Source organism: Ictidomys tridecemlineatus, chromosome 8, assembly GCF_052094955.1.
Source record: "Ictidomys tridecemlineatus isolate mIctTri1 chromosome 8, mIctTri1.hap1, whole genome shotgun sequence".
NCBI lineage: Eukaryota > Metazoa > Chordata > Mammalia > Rodentia > Sciuridae > Ictidomys > Ictidomys tridecemlineatus.
Window position 1 is genome coordinate 1,810,915 of NC_135484.1, and position 15,058 is coordinate 1,825,972.

At 52.0% G+C, this 15,058-nt stretch overlaps 1 long non-coding RNA gene across 3 annotated transcripts; it reads right to left on the reverse strand.

Annotated features, from left to right (window-relative positions):
* Window positions 1-2,669: 2,669 nt before the first annotated feature.
* Window positions 2,670-14,764, reverse strand: LOC120889215 (uncharacterized). Of its 3 annotated transcripts, XR_013424667.1 has the most exons (4): window positions 14,334-14,764; window positions 5,996-6,182; window positions 5,366-5,439; window positions 2,670-3,548 (listed from the first exon to the last, which is right to left on the reverse strand). It is a non-coding gene; the product is annotated as an uncharacterized LOC120889215 (long non-coding RNA). The 3 variants fall into 3 exon arrangements; XR_013424666.1 differs by lacking the exon at window positions 2,670-3,548 and having other exon boundaries at window positions 4,023-5,439; window positions 5,996-6,214; window positions 14,334-14,763; XR_005733113.2 differs by lacking the exon at window positions 2,670-3,548 and having other exon boundaries at window positions 4,023-5,439; window positions 14,334-14,759.
* Window positions 14,765-15,058: the final 294 nt, after the last annotated feature.

The following is a 15,058-nucleotide window of genomic DNA, read 5'->3' on the forward strand; positions in this document are numbered from 1 at the left end:
TCTGAGGACTGTCAGTGTGGCGCCCCGATGGCAGGCTAGGGGAGGCATCAGTGTGACAGCGCAAGTCAGGCAGAAATGTCAAGTCTCGGTGAGCAAATGGGACGGAGCACAGAGTGCTGGTGATTGAGATTGTCCACGGGAGATATCACACTGGCCCTGGTGGAGAGGTTTTCACGCTGGGTTCTGAATGCTGTGAGCGATGGCATGCCAGTCTGGCCACTCACTGTCTACTCAGAGAAGCTGGGGGGCGGGCAGGGAAGAATGCAGGGAACTGTCCACTCCTTGGTCCTTGCTGCGGGTGGGCCTGCCGCTGCAGAGACCGGGCCAGGCTGGGGTGGGCTTCACTCAGGCTCTCCAGCAGGCCCGTGGCCCTCTGAACGTCCTCTCCCCTCAGGGATGGACACAGCACCGGGGAGCCCTGCTGGGTTAAGCTCGAGGGTCGGGTCCTCTCCTGGGGCTGAAGGCCAGGGTGTGAAAGGAGCTCTGCCCAGCCACCGCCCAGTCTCTGTGACCCTGCGGCTCTGGGTGTCCCCAGCTTGGTACCTAAGGAGCACGTGCATTCTCCTTTCACTGATGACCATGACCATGACTGTGTGGCTGGTATCTCCATGTCCAGCGAGGGACCCAGTCCCAGAGCAGCCTCGGCCACAGCATGTGGGACTGGACTCGGAGCCCTCAGCTCACGTACTGATTGCATGAGTGTCTTCATTCAGTGCATCATTATTGCCTGGCACGGGAAAGAACCCTCCCCTCGCGGGCTTCAGAAGAAAGGAGCAAGAAAGCAGTGGAGGTGGAGGTGCAGGCGGAGTCAGGGTCAGGAGGGACAAGGGCTGGGTGCAGCTGCGGGAGTCCAGCTTTAACTGGGGGGAGGCCGGCCCTGGGGTGGAGCCCAGACGACACGGGGTGAGAACAAGGGGAGGCCGGGTGGGCGCCCAGGGCGGAGGAGCGTCCGGCTTGGGCCTCACTGGGCCTGCAGCCAGGACAGCGTTCCCTGAGGGGCTAGACCAGGGCGTGCAGGGAGAGCAGGGCCAGGCTGGCGCCACGCGGGGCTCCCTCAGGGCAGGTGGAGGGCGCTGGAGGCTCAGGCGGTGGGGGGGAGGGGATGCCAGCTCCACCCCCCTGGAGCAGGGATGGGTGGTCAGGGCCAGGGAGACCCCACGGAGCGGGTGGGGAGGGCTGGGGTCAAGTCTGACAGCACAGACGTGGCCAGGAGGGCAGGCGTGGACCAGAGGGTGCTGGGGGCCCTGGGCAGAGGCGCAGGGCAGCCCCTGGGTGCTGGCCACCACTCGGCCCCTGGCTCTCTGCATACCTAGTGCTGCCCGTGGAGAGTTTGCTCTCAGGGGTGGGCAGCGAGGGACCGTGAAGCCTTGGACTCAGGGCTCAGGAAGCCTGTCCTGGTGGACAGAGTCTGTCTGTGTGTCCCAATGTGGCAGCAGAGGCCCAGGGGCCAGTGGGCCAGGGTTCTAGTCTCTGGGGTGATGGGTGCACCCCGGAGCAGGTGGACAGATCTGCCAACCGCATGTGGATCTAAAGGAGACCCGGGCCCAGGACAGGAGTGGGGGGGGGGGCGGGAGGGTGGGCAGTGCTCACAGGCGCAGCTGCGGAAGGACTCAAAGGGAGGAGGAGGGAGTTGGTGGAGCTCACAGGAGACAGGGCCACGCCTACTGCAGACACGTCCCAGGAGGCAGGACACGTCCCAGGAGGCAGGACACGTCCCAGGAGGCAGGACACGTCCCAGGAACCAAGTCTCTGAAACTTAGCTTAGAGTAAAAAATACAGAATTACTGAGAAAAGATGAAATGAGAAAACAGAATAAAATAAAATGAGAAATTACAGGGATGAAGAGACAAATTGAGAATGTGTTAAAAACCACGGGCGCTGGACCACCATGCCGAGACCTAAGTCCCTCGGGGGGAGACGTCCTGGGCCCAGAGGCCACCAAGAAGCAGGAAGGCCCCTGCGGGGAAGAAGGCCAGCCTCTGCCCAGGTGTGCCCGCCGGCAGGATGGCAGTTCCTGTGGCGCGGCCCTGCTGGATGGAGGCCCAGGCAGAGAGCAGGGGGTGTACTTAATGTGGAAATAAGTGAACACAAGTAAACGACCATTGGAAAGGTTTCCCCCAAGAGAAGAACACGGCCGCAGCCGTTCCCCACGGAGACAGTCCCCTGCGGCTGCTCTGGGCAGAAAAGGCAGAGGGTCCTCCAAGCCCAATCCACAGCGGCTAGAGGAGGGCGGGGTGGGGTAGGTGGAAAGGAGGGGACCGGGAAGAAGCCCCTAGAGCCCTCCCCTCACTCCCCAGGCCTGTTTCCCTCCAGGCTTGGAGTCTGTAGCCCCCAGGATCCTGGAGTACTGGGAGCCGGGGACTAACGCCCACACACTGCTGGTTTACACAAGGTATTTTCTTTAGACTAAATAAGGCCTTGGGGAAAATATCAGATGCATGTTATGGGTCCATCCCACATGTTACCTACTGCCTGGATGATTCCAATCTAGAGATCCTGAAAGATCTCTGTGAACTGTAGGATGTGGTTGGGTGAGGCTTCCAAGAAAGCTGTTTGAACGTGGGCAGGTTTCAATAAATGGAATGTAGACATGATCATAGTTGCAGCAGCCATTTTGCAACCACGAGGCAGTGGAGGACTAGAAGCTACACACCTAGGACCAGGGAGGAGAAAGACGAAAACAGACTGGGCAGTAGGCATGAGGCAGAGGGCAGCACACTGCCATGGACAGCCCACTTCCAGGTGTGCTTTATGCAAGAGCCCTCTTCCATGAGCTGGGGTCGGGCTGGCCCACTTCTCCCAAGATCATCTGCTGGGGACCCCGTGACTTCCTCCTCCCGCCCCAGTGGGAGGTCAGGGCCAAACCAGGCCCCCGAACCTGGCCTGCAGCCCTTGCAGGACAAGAAACGTGGCTCAGGAAAGGAGTTCTGCAGCCTATGAGAACAGAGAGACAGGCAGATGCCATCCTTCGAGGCCCTGCCTCCGGGCCACCAGATAAAACGCAGCCCACCATGTTCAACTTCAATTCCAGGTGGAAACAATGAGGACACATACTGAAAAAAAAAATTCTTCAGTGAAATTTAAATTTAGCTGGAGTCCTATCTTGTCTTGTGGAATCTGGCCATCTGTCCTGACATACCCAGACTTCCCACAAAGGATCTGGGTTTCTTGCTCTGAAGGAACTTTCTCTGGGGTCCTTTGGAGAGCTTCTGCTCCCAAGAGCAAGCAAGAGAAGAGAAAATAAGCTGAGTGGTCTGTGGCATCCACAGGGAAGGTGGGAGCCCCCATGTGCTGCTGTGTGGGAGACTCTTCTGAAACCACTGCAGAGGAGGCCGGGTATTTTAAAGGAGGGGACTCCGGGAAGCAGCTCTGAGCCGTCCAATGTCGACTAGAGGGTGCCAGCGATGACCGAGTGCCAGCGAGTCTGGACTTCAGCTCCAGCCCCAGCTGCAGGGTTGTGTCCATCAACTGAGAACTTGCCTGGAAGACGCTCCGTCCTGCAGTCCCTGGGCGGCCCCACCAACGAGCCCGGGCAGCATGCATGGTGCCTGAGATGGCCGGAAACACACACTGTGAAGACCAGCTCTGTCTGTCCAGTGTCCATCCTGCCACTGGGTGACCTGAGCAGATGCGAGAGCTGAGCCTCCTCTCCAGCCTCAGCTTCCTCATCTGTATGAGGGACAGCAGCCAATCGCTGGACCCTGGCTGCCCCTCCCAGAGGAGAGGACTGGGGACACCTGTCCCCCGCACCTGCAGGGGATATTTCACTCCACGGCTGCAGGCAGCTTCGTGCTCTTGTCAGTGGAAAACCCAACGTGGTAGACAGCCTTTCTCCCTCTGCCCACTGCACTGCCCCACCCCGGTGGCCACTGCTGTGCCTGCTGTGTGTGTGCCTGCGTGTGTGTGCACAGTCTTTTTCTACATGTGTGTACGTGTGCGCATCAACAAGTTCAAAAAATAAATAGTAGTATTCTGCTGGTTTTTTGATCGCTGTGCACTATAAGTAGATCCTGATTCTATACTTTGTTCTGAGAATTGTTATATTTATTTTTTAAAAAATGTATGTTCATGGGCTGGGGTTGTGGCTCAGTGGCAAAGTGCTCGCCTAGCATGTGTGAAGCCCTGGGTTCAATTCTCAGCACCACATAAAAGTAAATAAATAAAATAAAGATGTTATGTCTAACTACAATTAAAAAATATTTTTTTAAAATATGTTCAGCTTGTTCCATTTCATAAAAATATAGATTCCTTCCTGTTGTTTAAAAATTATTATTCAAAAATTTAAAAGTCCACCAATTAGCTAGGCACTATGGCTCATGCCTGTAATTCATGCAACTCAGAAGACTGAGGCAGGAGAATTGCAAGTTCAAAGCCAGCCTGAGCAACTTAGGGAGGTCATAAGCAACTTTGCAAAACCCTGTGTCAAAAAATACATATAAAAAGGGCTGGGGATGTGGCTCAGTGGTCAAGTGCCCCTGAGTTCAATCTCTAGTACCAAACAAGAAAAGAAAAGAAAACCAGGCAGCAATTAATATCCCTGAACACAATTCAGGATACATAAGGGATTATTCTTGTCTATGTTAAATACCAAGAAGAGAGACTTCTGGTTTGTGCATAATGTCTATTGAAGAAACTGAATTTGTAATTTTAAAATTTCCACAAAGAAATCTTCAGTCCCTGATGGCTTTAGAGGTGAAGTCCACAAAAAAAAAATTAAAAAGAAATAACACTAAACTTACAATAACTGTTTTTTAAAACAACAAAAAATATTTTTTAATTGTAGTTGGATACAATATCTTTATTTTATTTATTTATTTTTATGCGGTGCTGAGGATCCAACCCAGGGCCTCACGCTTGCTAAGCGAGCGCTCTACCGCTGAGCCACAACCCTAGCCCCTACAATAACTCTTTCAAGAACAGAAAAAGAGAAAAGTACTGGACTTGACTTTCAAGGCTAGCACAACCTTTGCATTAAAAATCCAGTAAGGATTTTACAAAAAGGAAAATAGTACACCAATCTCTCTTCCAAACATAGATCCAAAAGGAGAAAGAAAAGAGAAAGAAATAAAAGAAAATTGAATACAGCAACATATAAAAAGAAAAATAATAGCAACCAAATTAGACTTACAGCAGGAAGGCAAGGTTGATTTAACATCTGAAATCAATCAGTGTCATTTAACTAATAGAAAAAAAGTCATAGAATCATCAAAATATACAAGAAAGGATTTAGTAAAAAATTTTAAAATTACTGTTTAAAGATTCTTAGCAAATTAGAAACAAAAAGGAATATCCATAATCTGATAAAAGGAATTAACAAGGAAAAAAATCTTAATCCAAACATCATAAATGGTGAAATATTGAAGACCTTCCTTCCGAGGCTGGAAGTATGATGATACTTTGCCACTTCTTTCAACACCGTGTTCCAGGGCCTTGCTAGTTCTATAAAACAAAAAACAAGAGTAAAGTTCAAACAGTATGAAATAAAACTTTGGTTTTTGCAGATGACATTGTATATTCAGGTAACTCAAAAGGAATAAAGCTCATGAAACATGTGCAAGAATTCTACAGAGAAAACTTAATATTATCAAGATGCAAAGATGTAAACAAATTTTGTGAAACTAATGAAAGCATAGTTAGATGGACCAATGGGATAGAAGAACCGGAACCAGGTCTGAAACTGTGCTGCTTGGTTTATTTATTTACTTATTTATTTGGATGGATATTGAGGATTAAACCCAGAGGTACTTTTATCACAGAGCCATATCTCCAGTCCTTTTTATTGTTCATTTTGAGCCACAGTCTCACCAGGTGGCTGAGGTTGGCGTGGAGCTTCGAGACCCCCCTGCATAAGCCCCCCAAGTTGCTGGCATTGCAGGCATGGCCACTGCACCCAGCTACGGGTTCCCTGGTTTATGGAAAAAGTGACTCCGCATGGCCATGGAGAAAGAATGTCTCTACAATCTGTGGTTGCATAACAGAGCACCCCAAAACTTACTCAGTGGTTTAAAAGATTAAGATATTATCTTCATTTTCTGTGGACCGACTCCCCTGGTCCTTGTCTGCGGTCCCGAGGTCAACCGTGCTGGAAAATTCAAGATGGCGTACGCACCTCCTGGAAGCTGGCACTGGCTGTCGGCTGGGAGCTCAGGGCCTCAGTCCTCCATGATTTCCCAGAGCTGCTTCTAAGAGGGAGCATCCCAAACAGAGGGCTGGTCTGGAAGTTACACAATGTCACTTGCCTGCCATGCTGCTAGTCAAAGCAGGGCACAGATCTGTGCTTTTCTCTGTATATACTGCACGCTGTACCCCAGTAAGCATTTATTAAGGAAATTTTTAAAAACAAAAATATTATATGGTCAACTTGATCAGTCTTTACTTTCTTTCCTCTTCTTGGGTCTTGCTTACATTCTTTTTGTACTCCTGAAAACTAAAGTATGATCTTCTTTATTTTTATGTATTAATTCTAGACGTTTTTAGATAACATTTAATTTTTTAATTAATCTGAAAATTATTTTTGTAAATACCGTGGGCAGGATCTAACTTTTTTCAACATAAAGAAAAATGGCTGCTGGGGTTGTGGCTCAGTGGTAGAGCGCTTGCCTAGCATGTGTGAGGCACTGAGTGTGATCCCCAACACCACTAAATATAAACAAATAAAGAAAGAAAAAGGGTCGTTCCAATATCATTTATTAAATCATACATAGTCTCCCTTATTAAGGAGGGTAAGACTGGGCTCCTGATCTTTCTTGCACCTGTACCACACTGATTCAAATAACTCTGTAAACACATTCTGTTATTACTTACAATTTTCTTCAGCCATTGCCCAATACAAAAGTCCCTCAGCGTGGTAACTGACCCGCATTTATCCCTGCTTTGCTCAGAGTGACTTAGGGCAGTGTTTTCAGGCCGTGGTGTGATTTTCACAAGCAATGCCCCACTCGGTCCTCACTCCTGGGAGAGGCTGAGGCCACACAAGGGGACTTGGGGCCCCTAGTCAGCTCCTAGGCTCCGCCCTTCCCTGCTGGACTCCTCCAGGCAGCGGGGCTCCATCCTGTATTGTTTAAATGTGATGTGAATGGCACTTTGCTGCGAGCCCAGCTGTCCTTTCCCGTCTGTGTCGCTCCCCAGGGAATGCCCAGTTGTGCCAGGTAAAATGCGAGTCTGCCCTGCTTCACTGCCTCCAGAGCCTGTGCTGTGGGCTGCATGGCTCCTTTTCCATCCAAAAGGAAGTGGGTGGACGTGGCTCCTGTTTCACTGCAGGTTACTGAGTCAGAGAGGAAGTTGGTCAAGCATTGAAGATCCCCCTGTCTATACAGAAAATGTAGGAGAAAACCCAGGGTGATGGGATCCCCACTTGCCAATTCTCTTCTCATTTGCAAATATATTAGGAAGAAGCTGCCCTGGGCCAGTTTCATTAATCCAGCTCCGTGCCTGACCAAGGGAAGCCCTCCTCTTAAAACAATAACAAAGGGTTCCCAATTTCTCAGCTGTTCACTTGGCTAGAATTTACCTAGAGTTCAAAAGAAAAAAGAAATCCTGGCTCAGGAAATGAGGATTTGCAGGACACCTCCTTCCAGTCTTAACAAGGCAGGGTGTTACGTGCCTGGCCTTGATACTATCAAAACCCCAGATATTCCGATTAAGACTGAGCCAAGAGTCTAGTCCTGTTAGGAAGGCTGAGGGCGTGCCTGGCCTTGATACTATCAAAACCCCAGATATTCCGATTAAGACTGAGCCAAGAGTCTAGTCCTGTTAGGAAGGCTGAGGGCGAAATGCTGTCCACTCTTTAGAAGTCCTCAGAGCTTAGATGATTTTTTATAGCCATTTTCAGAACATGTTAAAAGTAAGACTCAAGTGTTAAGCCCACGCTGACGGAGCTGAGAGAGCTGGGATGTGATGCTAACTGCTAGACACAGGGGACCCAGGGGGTCCATGAGGTCAGTGAGCCAGACCAGACAGGCTGGGCCCTGAGTGCCTGGGAGGCCCGCAGCAGGATGCCAGGAGGCTGGGGAGGGAGATAAGGAGACAGAAATAGACCCCTTTCTTCCAGTTCCTATCTCTTCCTCCTGTCCTGCTTCAAAGGAGAAAAGAAACAGAAAACATTGGAAAACACTTCTCCTGAATTGGGTTGTAAAGTCGGCTCACACGTCCAGCAGAGACTCTATGTGCTCTGCAGGCAGGAGCTGTGCTGCTCAGAGCCACAGCACAGGGCCCCTCGGCCTGCTCACCCCGCACCCCGCTGCCCCTGCTCTGGCCCTGCGTGGGATAGCTGCCCTGCGCCTGCCCCCACCCTTCATCTGTAACTAGAGAGGAAGCTCTTCAAAGAGGTTTGGAAAGCCAAGCGCCTGGGCCTGTTCTGCTCCAAAATCTAGGCTAGCCGGCCGCGCCCTTCCTGCCAGTGCAGCTGAAGATCCCCCAGGGTGAGCTCCCTGCTCTCCAGGGCCTCTCTCTGACCTGTGTCCCCTTAGCCATGCAGAACAGGATCTCACGTATCCCCTTTCACTTAGCTACAAAAAACAAGAGCTACCCTCAGTCAACTAGGAGCTTCCTCAACTTGAATAAAAAATATCCACGAGAACTCTGCAGCTATCAGGGTACTTACAGGTGAGCGAATCCAACCTTTCCCCCAAAGGTGGGGAACAAGGCAGGGAGGGCCCTCTCACCACTGCTTGTCAACATTGGGAGGAAGTCCCCGCTCAGGCAACAAACTAGACAAAGACTTAAGAGACACACAGACTGGCAGGGAGGAGGTGAAACTGTCTTTGTTCATAAATGAAGGGATCATCTATGTAGGGAACCTAGGGGGAAAAATGATCAAAAAAACCTCCTGGAATGATTAAGGGATGATTGCAAGATTGCAGAAGCCTAGATAAATCTGCAAGCCATTCTCTTTCCCATGTCCCAATAATGAGCAAATGGTACTTGAAATTAGAAACCCATTAACCTTTATATTAGCACCGCCCCAGAATGAAATGCCTTAGGAATAAATCAAAAAGTCAATATGACGAAAACTACAAAGTTCTCATGAAAACAATCTAAGAAGTAAATAGATGCTCCATGTTCATGAATAGGAAGACTCAATATTATCAAGATGTCAGTTCTTCCCAACTTGATCTATAGATTCAATGCAAACCCAATCAAAATCCCAGCAAATTATTTTGTGGTTATTGACTAATGAATTCTTAAATTAATATGGAGACCCCAAATAGCCAACACAATATTGAAGGAGAAGAACAAAGTTAAAATTAACTTCAAGACTTTCTATAAAACTACAGGAATCAAGACACTGTGATATTGATAAAAGAATAGACAAAAAGATCAATGGAAACACCAGAGAATATAGAAACAGACCCACAAAAATAGAGGCAACTGAACGTTGACAGAGGAACAAAGGTAATACCACAGGGCTTGTGCCGAACACTGGGCATCCACACAGGGAAAAGTAAATTTAGACCAGCTCTTACACCTTTCATAAAGAGTTAACTCAAAGTGGGTCACAGACCTAAACGTAAAATGCAAAACTGTAACAGTCTCAGAGGAGAAAACCTAGGTGACGACCTCTAGGTACAACAGCAAAGAGTGATCCATAAAAGAAAGCATGGGTAAGCTGGGCTTCCGTCAAATAGACCCTTTTTCCTCTGTAAAAGTCACTGTCAAGAGAAACAAAGGGGAAGCCACATCTAGGGGAGGTATTGGTGAAAGGTGCGTCTGATACAGGACCCTTGTCCAAACTCTCCAAAAAGCTCCTAAAACCGCCACAAGGGAACCCAAAACCACCAGAGAACGGCCCAGACCTCGCCACGGAAGACCTACAGGTGGCAAGGGCGCGTTTGGAAAGACGCTTCACGTGGGACGTCATCAGGAACACGCAGGTCGGCCAGCAGCGAGACACCGCTGCACCCGTACGTAAGAGCGGCCAAGACGGGACGCGGCCCACCCCGTGCGGGGGTGAGGAGCAGCAGCTCTCCCCACTGCTGGAGGGAGTGCAGAAGAGCGCAGTGCTCCAGGGAGTCTGGGGTCTCCTACAAACCCTCGCCGACTCTTACCACAGGATCCCACCCCTCTGCACAACGGGCGTGCAAACGTGTGGCCAGGCCAAACCAGAAAACACACCAACACACCCTGCACGTGGGTTCATACTGCAGCCTTATTCACAATCACCCCAAATTGGGGACCTCCAAGTCGTCCTTCAGTAGTGAGTGAATAAAACGGCGGCGGGAGAGTGCTTCACACTCAGCTCTCAAGGCAGAGAGGACAGGAGAAATCTCACACGCAGATCATCTCGTGAAAGAAACCCGTCTGGAAAGTGGCAGGTTGCGTGACTCCAACTGTGCACTATTCTAAAAAGGCAAAATCAGGGCCACACTAAGCCCAGTGTTGCCAGGGGCCGGGGAGGGAGGGGCTGGATTTGGTCTGAATGTCTCTAAAGGCAGCAGGTTTGCTCCTGCACTTGGCCCTCCCCGGAGGTGGTAAAACCTTCAGGAGGTGGGGCCTGGTGGGAGGAAGTCACCAGGGGTATTGGTGGCTGGTCTTTTCTGACTTCTGCCAGGAGGTGAACAGCTTTCCTCCACACACTCCCACCGGGATGTGTCGGGCTGCCTCACCACAGGCCAAAGGAAACAAGGTCCATACCATATGGACTAAAGCCTGGAAAACTATGAACCAATGTAACGTTTTGGTCTTTTCTAAGTTGATTACCTTCGGTATTTTGTTGCAGTAACAGAAAGCTGACTAACAGGAGGGATGAACAGACAGGAAGATGGGATTTTTAGATAGTGAAAATACCATAGGATACTAAAGTGATGGATGCATGTCTCCTTACTTTTGTTCAAATCCATAGAATGCATCCCACCAAGAGTGAGCCCTAATTAAGGTACAGACTCTGGGTGGTGGTGTGTCCATGTAGGTTCATCACTTGCAACAGTGAGACAGTCTGGTGGGCATGTCATGGCAGGAGGGGGCTTTGTGTGCGTGGAGGTGAGAGGTATATGGGAAGTCCTGGGTCTTATGTTTTTCTATATGCTGAGAGCCATAGCCAAGTAGGACGCAGGGCATTTTGATTTGAAAGGTGACCCTGCTCAGGGACTAGGGCGGCACCAGGTTTAGGGTGGATCCTGCTGGGAATAGGGCATATCCTGCTGCCTCAGGCGCCCACTCCTTGAGTTCCCGTGGAGTTCTCCCGGGTTCTGAGAGTATTTGGTACGCAGAGCCCGGTGGAGGGAGTGTATTTTCCCAGAACGTGCGTGTAGAGTGCCGGTGAGGGTTCGGGAATAAAGAGTTGCTGTTGGAATCTACAAGGCTTTTGTGGTGGCTCGGTTATTTTGTGCCCAGCCAGACGGCAGCATCTGTGAACCTTAAACTGCTCCAAAAGCATAGAGTCTTGCAAACACGACAGCCATCACGGGCTGAGAACCTGTGTGGTGCCAGCCGTGGACTAGATCTCAAGGGACAGATAAGGGGATAGCGCCAGATGGCACCTGCATCTTCAGGGAGAGAGACTCAGGTCCAGGGACACTGGGGTATATCGCCACCGAGTGTGTGACGTCCACTTGCTCATGGTCCCCACTGAGGAGTCCTCCTGCTCCCATGTCCAGCTGTCCACCGTGGCTCCACATCCCACTGTGGACCTGGGGGCAAGGCCTGGCGAGCCCTTGTGTTGGGGAGTCAGGAGCTTGGGGTCCCCTGAGCTGATACCAAGGTGGCTGTGTCTCCCCGACGAGGAGCAAGTCTGCAGGAGGCTTTGGGGTCTCCCTGCCGACCTCGGCCCCAGGCCTGAACCCCAGTTTCCCCTGGTGCTCAGCTCCAGAAGCCCAGAGCCGCCCCTCCCTGAGCTAGTGGGAGCTGACCGCTGTGCTGTGACTGAACGCCCTGCCTCACAGGAAGCGGAACTGGGATCCGAAGGCCGGCTCCAGAGTGCTCGCCCCTGCCCTATGCCCAGCCCCTCCTGCCAGAGACCGCGCCGCTCCCTGGGAGCACTTGGTGTCCCACCCGCTTACCTCCCCACAAGCTCCATCACCCACCAACTGCATTTCATCAATGTTATTCAGTGTCCATAGTTTTTCTTCATCAAACTTTCTAGAACAATCCATCACGTCCTTGAACAGGCATGGGTCAGTGTTTCCACAGGCCTGTTCATCCACTGCAGCCAGAGCGGCCCGCCATTGTGGCCTGGCTGCACTCTTCCTGAGGGTGAGCGTGGGCTGCCACGTGGACAGACGGGGTCCCCTTCCTTACTGCTCGGTGGCTCCCCGTCCCACGTTCTCCACTGCCTCTGGCCGCTGTTTCCCGGCCTCCTCCAGGAGCACTCTCCTGCCATCCCTCACTCACGGGGACTCCTCGGGCCATGATCTCTCCCCCTGCCCTGTCATCTCACCCTGGTCTCTTTCTAGAATTATCTTCCCAATGGTGCTGAACCTCACGTGGTACTCTAGCCCAGATCTCTTCACTGAGCTTCAAGCCCACGTGCAAACCTTCCTACCCTCTCACCTCTTACCATCCCACATCACTCCAATCCAACGGGGGCAAACAAACTCATCCGGTTCCAGATCCCATCTTCTCTTCTGTATTAGGTTCGTTGCGCCTAAGCATCCTGTTGTAGGAACTAGAAGACACACAAAGCTCTCCTGTCCCCTCATTCCTAACCCAATCAGGGGTCAAGTCAGTCAATTCTGTGTCCCAGCACATCTCAATGCATTGACTCATCCCCACACGCTGGCACAGAGAACCATCTCTGCACCTCTCACCTGGCCCACTGTGTCTCTCCCGGCTCACCTGTGTGCTGACCCCCAAGTGGCCCAGCTGGGTGGGCAAGCCCAGCTTGGAAGAGGTCCACAGGGGTTGCTGCTCACGGCCCCTGCTCAGTGGGGTCTTCAGATTGCTGGCTGAGCTGGAAAGCCTTCCTGTGACACAGGAAGCCTCCCAGTGCATTTGGCTGAATCCTGCCCCTGGGTTTGACACTGTTACTGTAAAGTGAACAGTCTTCAAAAGGACGAAGCGCTGATTCACACACTGAGCTTCCCTGACCTTCCCTCTGGAGCCCTGTGGAGGCCAGCCGGCCTCCCGGTGTTTGGACAAGTGTGGGTTTTCTGACCCAACGTTTCATTTTCATCAATGGTCTACATCCGTCCCTAAGAGACTGACACTCAACCTAGTACTCTTTTTGAACTCAGCTGTGCACTGGACTCTGATGTGACATTGTGCAACTTCCCGAGAGTAACGTGGCATTATCCTGGAGGGAAAGGGCTATTTAAATCCTCACTCACAGCCATACCATGAGCCGCAGCAAAGCCAGACCTCTCAGTGCCCGGGGACAGTGCCCTGAACTCACAATGCCCCACAGTGATGTGGGTTTAATTACAGCTCATTTTCAAAGAGCTTCCCAGTGAGCCTGCAGGATGTGAAGGCGGCCCTCCTCCTGGCCTCCTCTCTGGGGCACAGCTGCAGCTCCAGATCCCACATGAATGAAACCCCGTCCATGCCAAGGGTGTGACAGGGCGCTGGGCCCTGCTGCCATCTGGGTGGAGCCCCAGCTGTAAAAAGACAGCAGGCGTCTCTCCTGGGGCCTGAGCTACAAAGTGCCAGTCAGACGTCTCGCAGGGGCCTTGGAGCCTAGGGCAGACTCGGCTCTCAGAGGTGTCCCCGCCCAGGCTCAGCAGCAGCAGCAGCCACGCTGGGGTGCCCACCCACAGGCCTTCGTCACACCCTCCCTCGACTCCTGGAGCCCCTCACTAAGCTGCTGAGTCTGACCTCAAAGTTTCAACCCTCCTGCCTCAGCCTGCAAGACCAGGACTCCTCCAGGCCCAGGTCAGGGCCGAGCAGGGCGTGGCCCCTGGGAGGTACTACTCTCAAGTTCACAGGCCACTCCAGGGCCCTGGGTCTGACACAGGTTCTGGCCACACAGGCGAACACTGTGTCCTCGTTCACAGAAAGGAGAGGGCAGCCCAGAGGACAGAGTGTGAACTTCCAGGATCAGGAAAGAACTCGGGGAGTGGAGCAGAGGCCAGCTTGGCCCACGGAGCACTCCCCAGCCCGTGGGCCAGCTGTGACTCTGTTCTGAAGGACAGTAACCGCAAAGGGCTCAGAAAGCCCATGGGCCTCCCCTGCTGGCTCTGAGCCTCTGTCTTCCTGCCGGCTGTTTGTCGGGGCGGCCCCACCACACCCCACAGACCTGGCCCTGGAGTGCCAGCCACCTGCCCACAGAGCCAGCTCCACCTGGCAAGGTGGCTCCCGCTGGCTGGTTTCATTTCCCTCCTGCCCGCCACGTCACACAAACACCGTACATGCCTTACTCCAAACCCAGGAGCTCAGATCATTTGGAGGCCCGTTTTCCTCACCTGGAAGAGTCCGCTCCTGAGAAAGCAGGGCTGAGTGTGTGGCTGGATGGAGGGAGACGGCTCCTGGAGTCTGCCTTGGAAGCCCGAGCCCCGGGTGGGCACCTCCAGGAGCAGGGCCCTGCCTTGGCTCCCAAGGCCACCTGCCCTTGTGCCTGCCTAGGATCATGCCCATGGGGTATCGTTGGCACTGAGGCGGAGAACTGGGAATAGCCTTTCTTCCCGCCTCCTCTGTACCCTCTAAGAATGTCTGGAATGTGAAGAGCCGCCCTGCTTCCCAGGGCAGAGGCTCGGAGTTACTCCAGGCCCACCCTCTCAGGAGCAGCCCTTTCTAGAAGAGCTCCTGGTGACAAAAGAATTTCCCCAAGACACCCCCCCCCAGGAGGAGGGTCTTCACACCCAAGCCATGCAGCTGGGCACAGGGGCCACCTTGTCATCCCAGTGACTGTGCAGGCTGAGGCAGGAGGGCTGAAACTTTGAGGTCAGACTCAGCAGCTTAGTGAGGCCCTGTCTCAAAATAAAGAATAAAAAGGGCTGGGGCTGAGCCCAGTGGTGAAGCACCCGGGTTCAATCTTGAGGCTGTAAAAAACAAAACCATTTTTCTTTAAAATGGTTTTGTTTTTTACAGCCTCGGGGAGGGGAGGGGGGATAGTAGAGAATAGGACTGACAGCAGAACACATCAGACACTAGAAAAGCAATATGTCAATCAATGGAAAGGTAACTGATG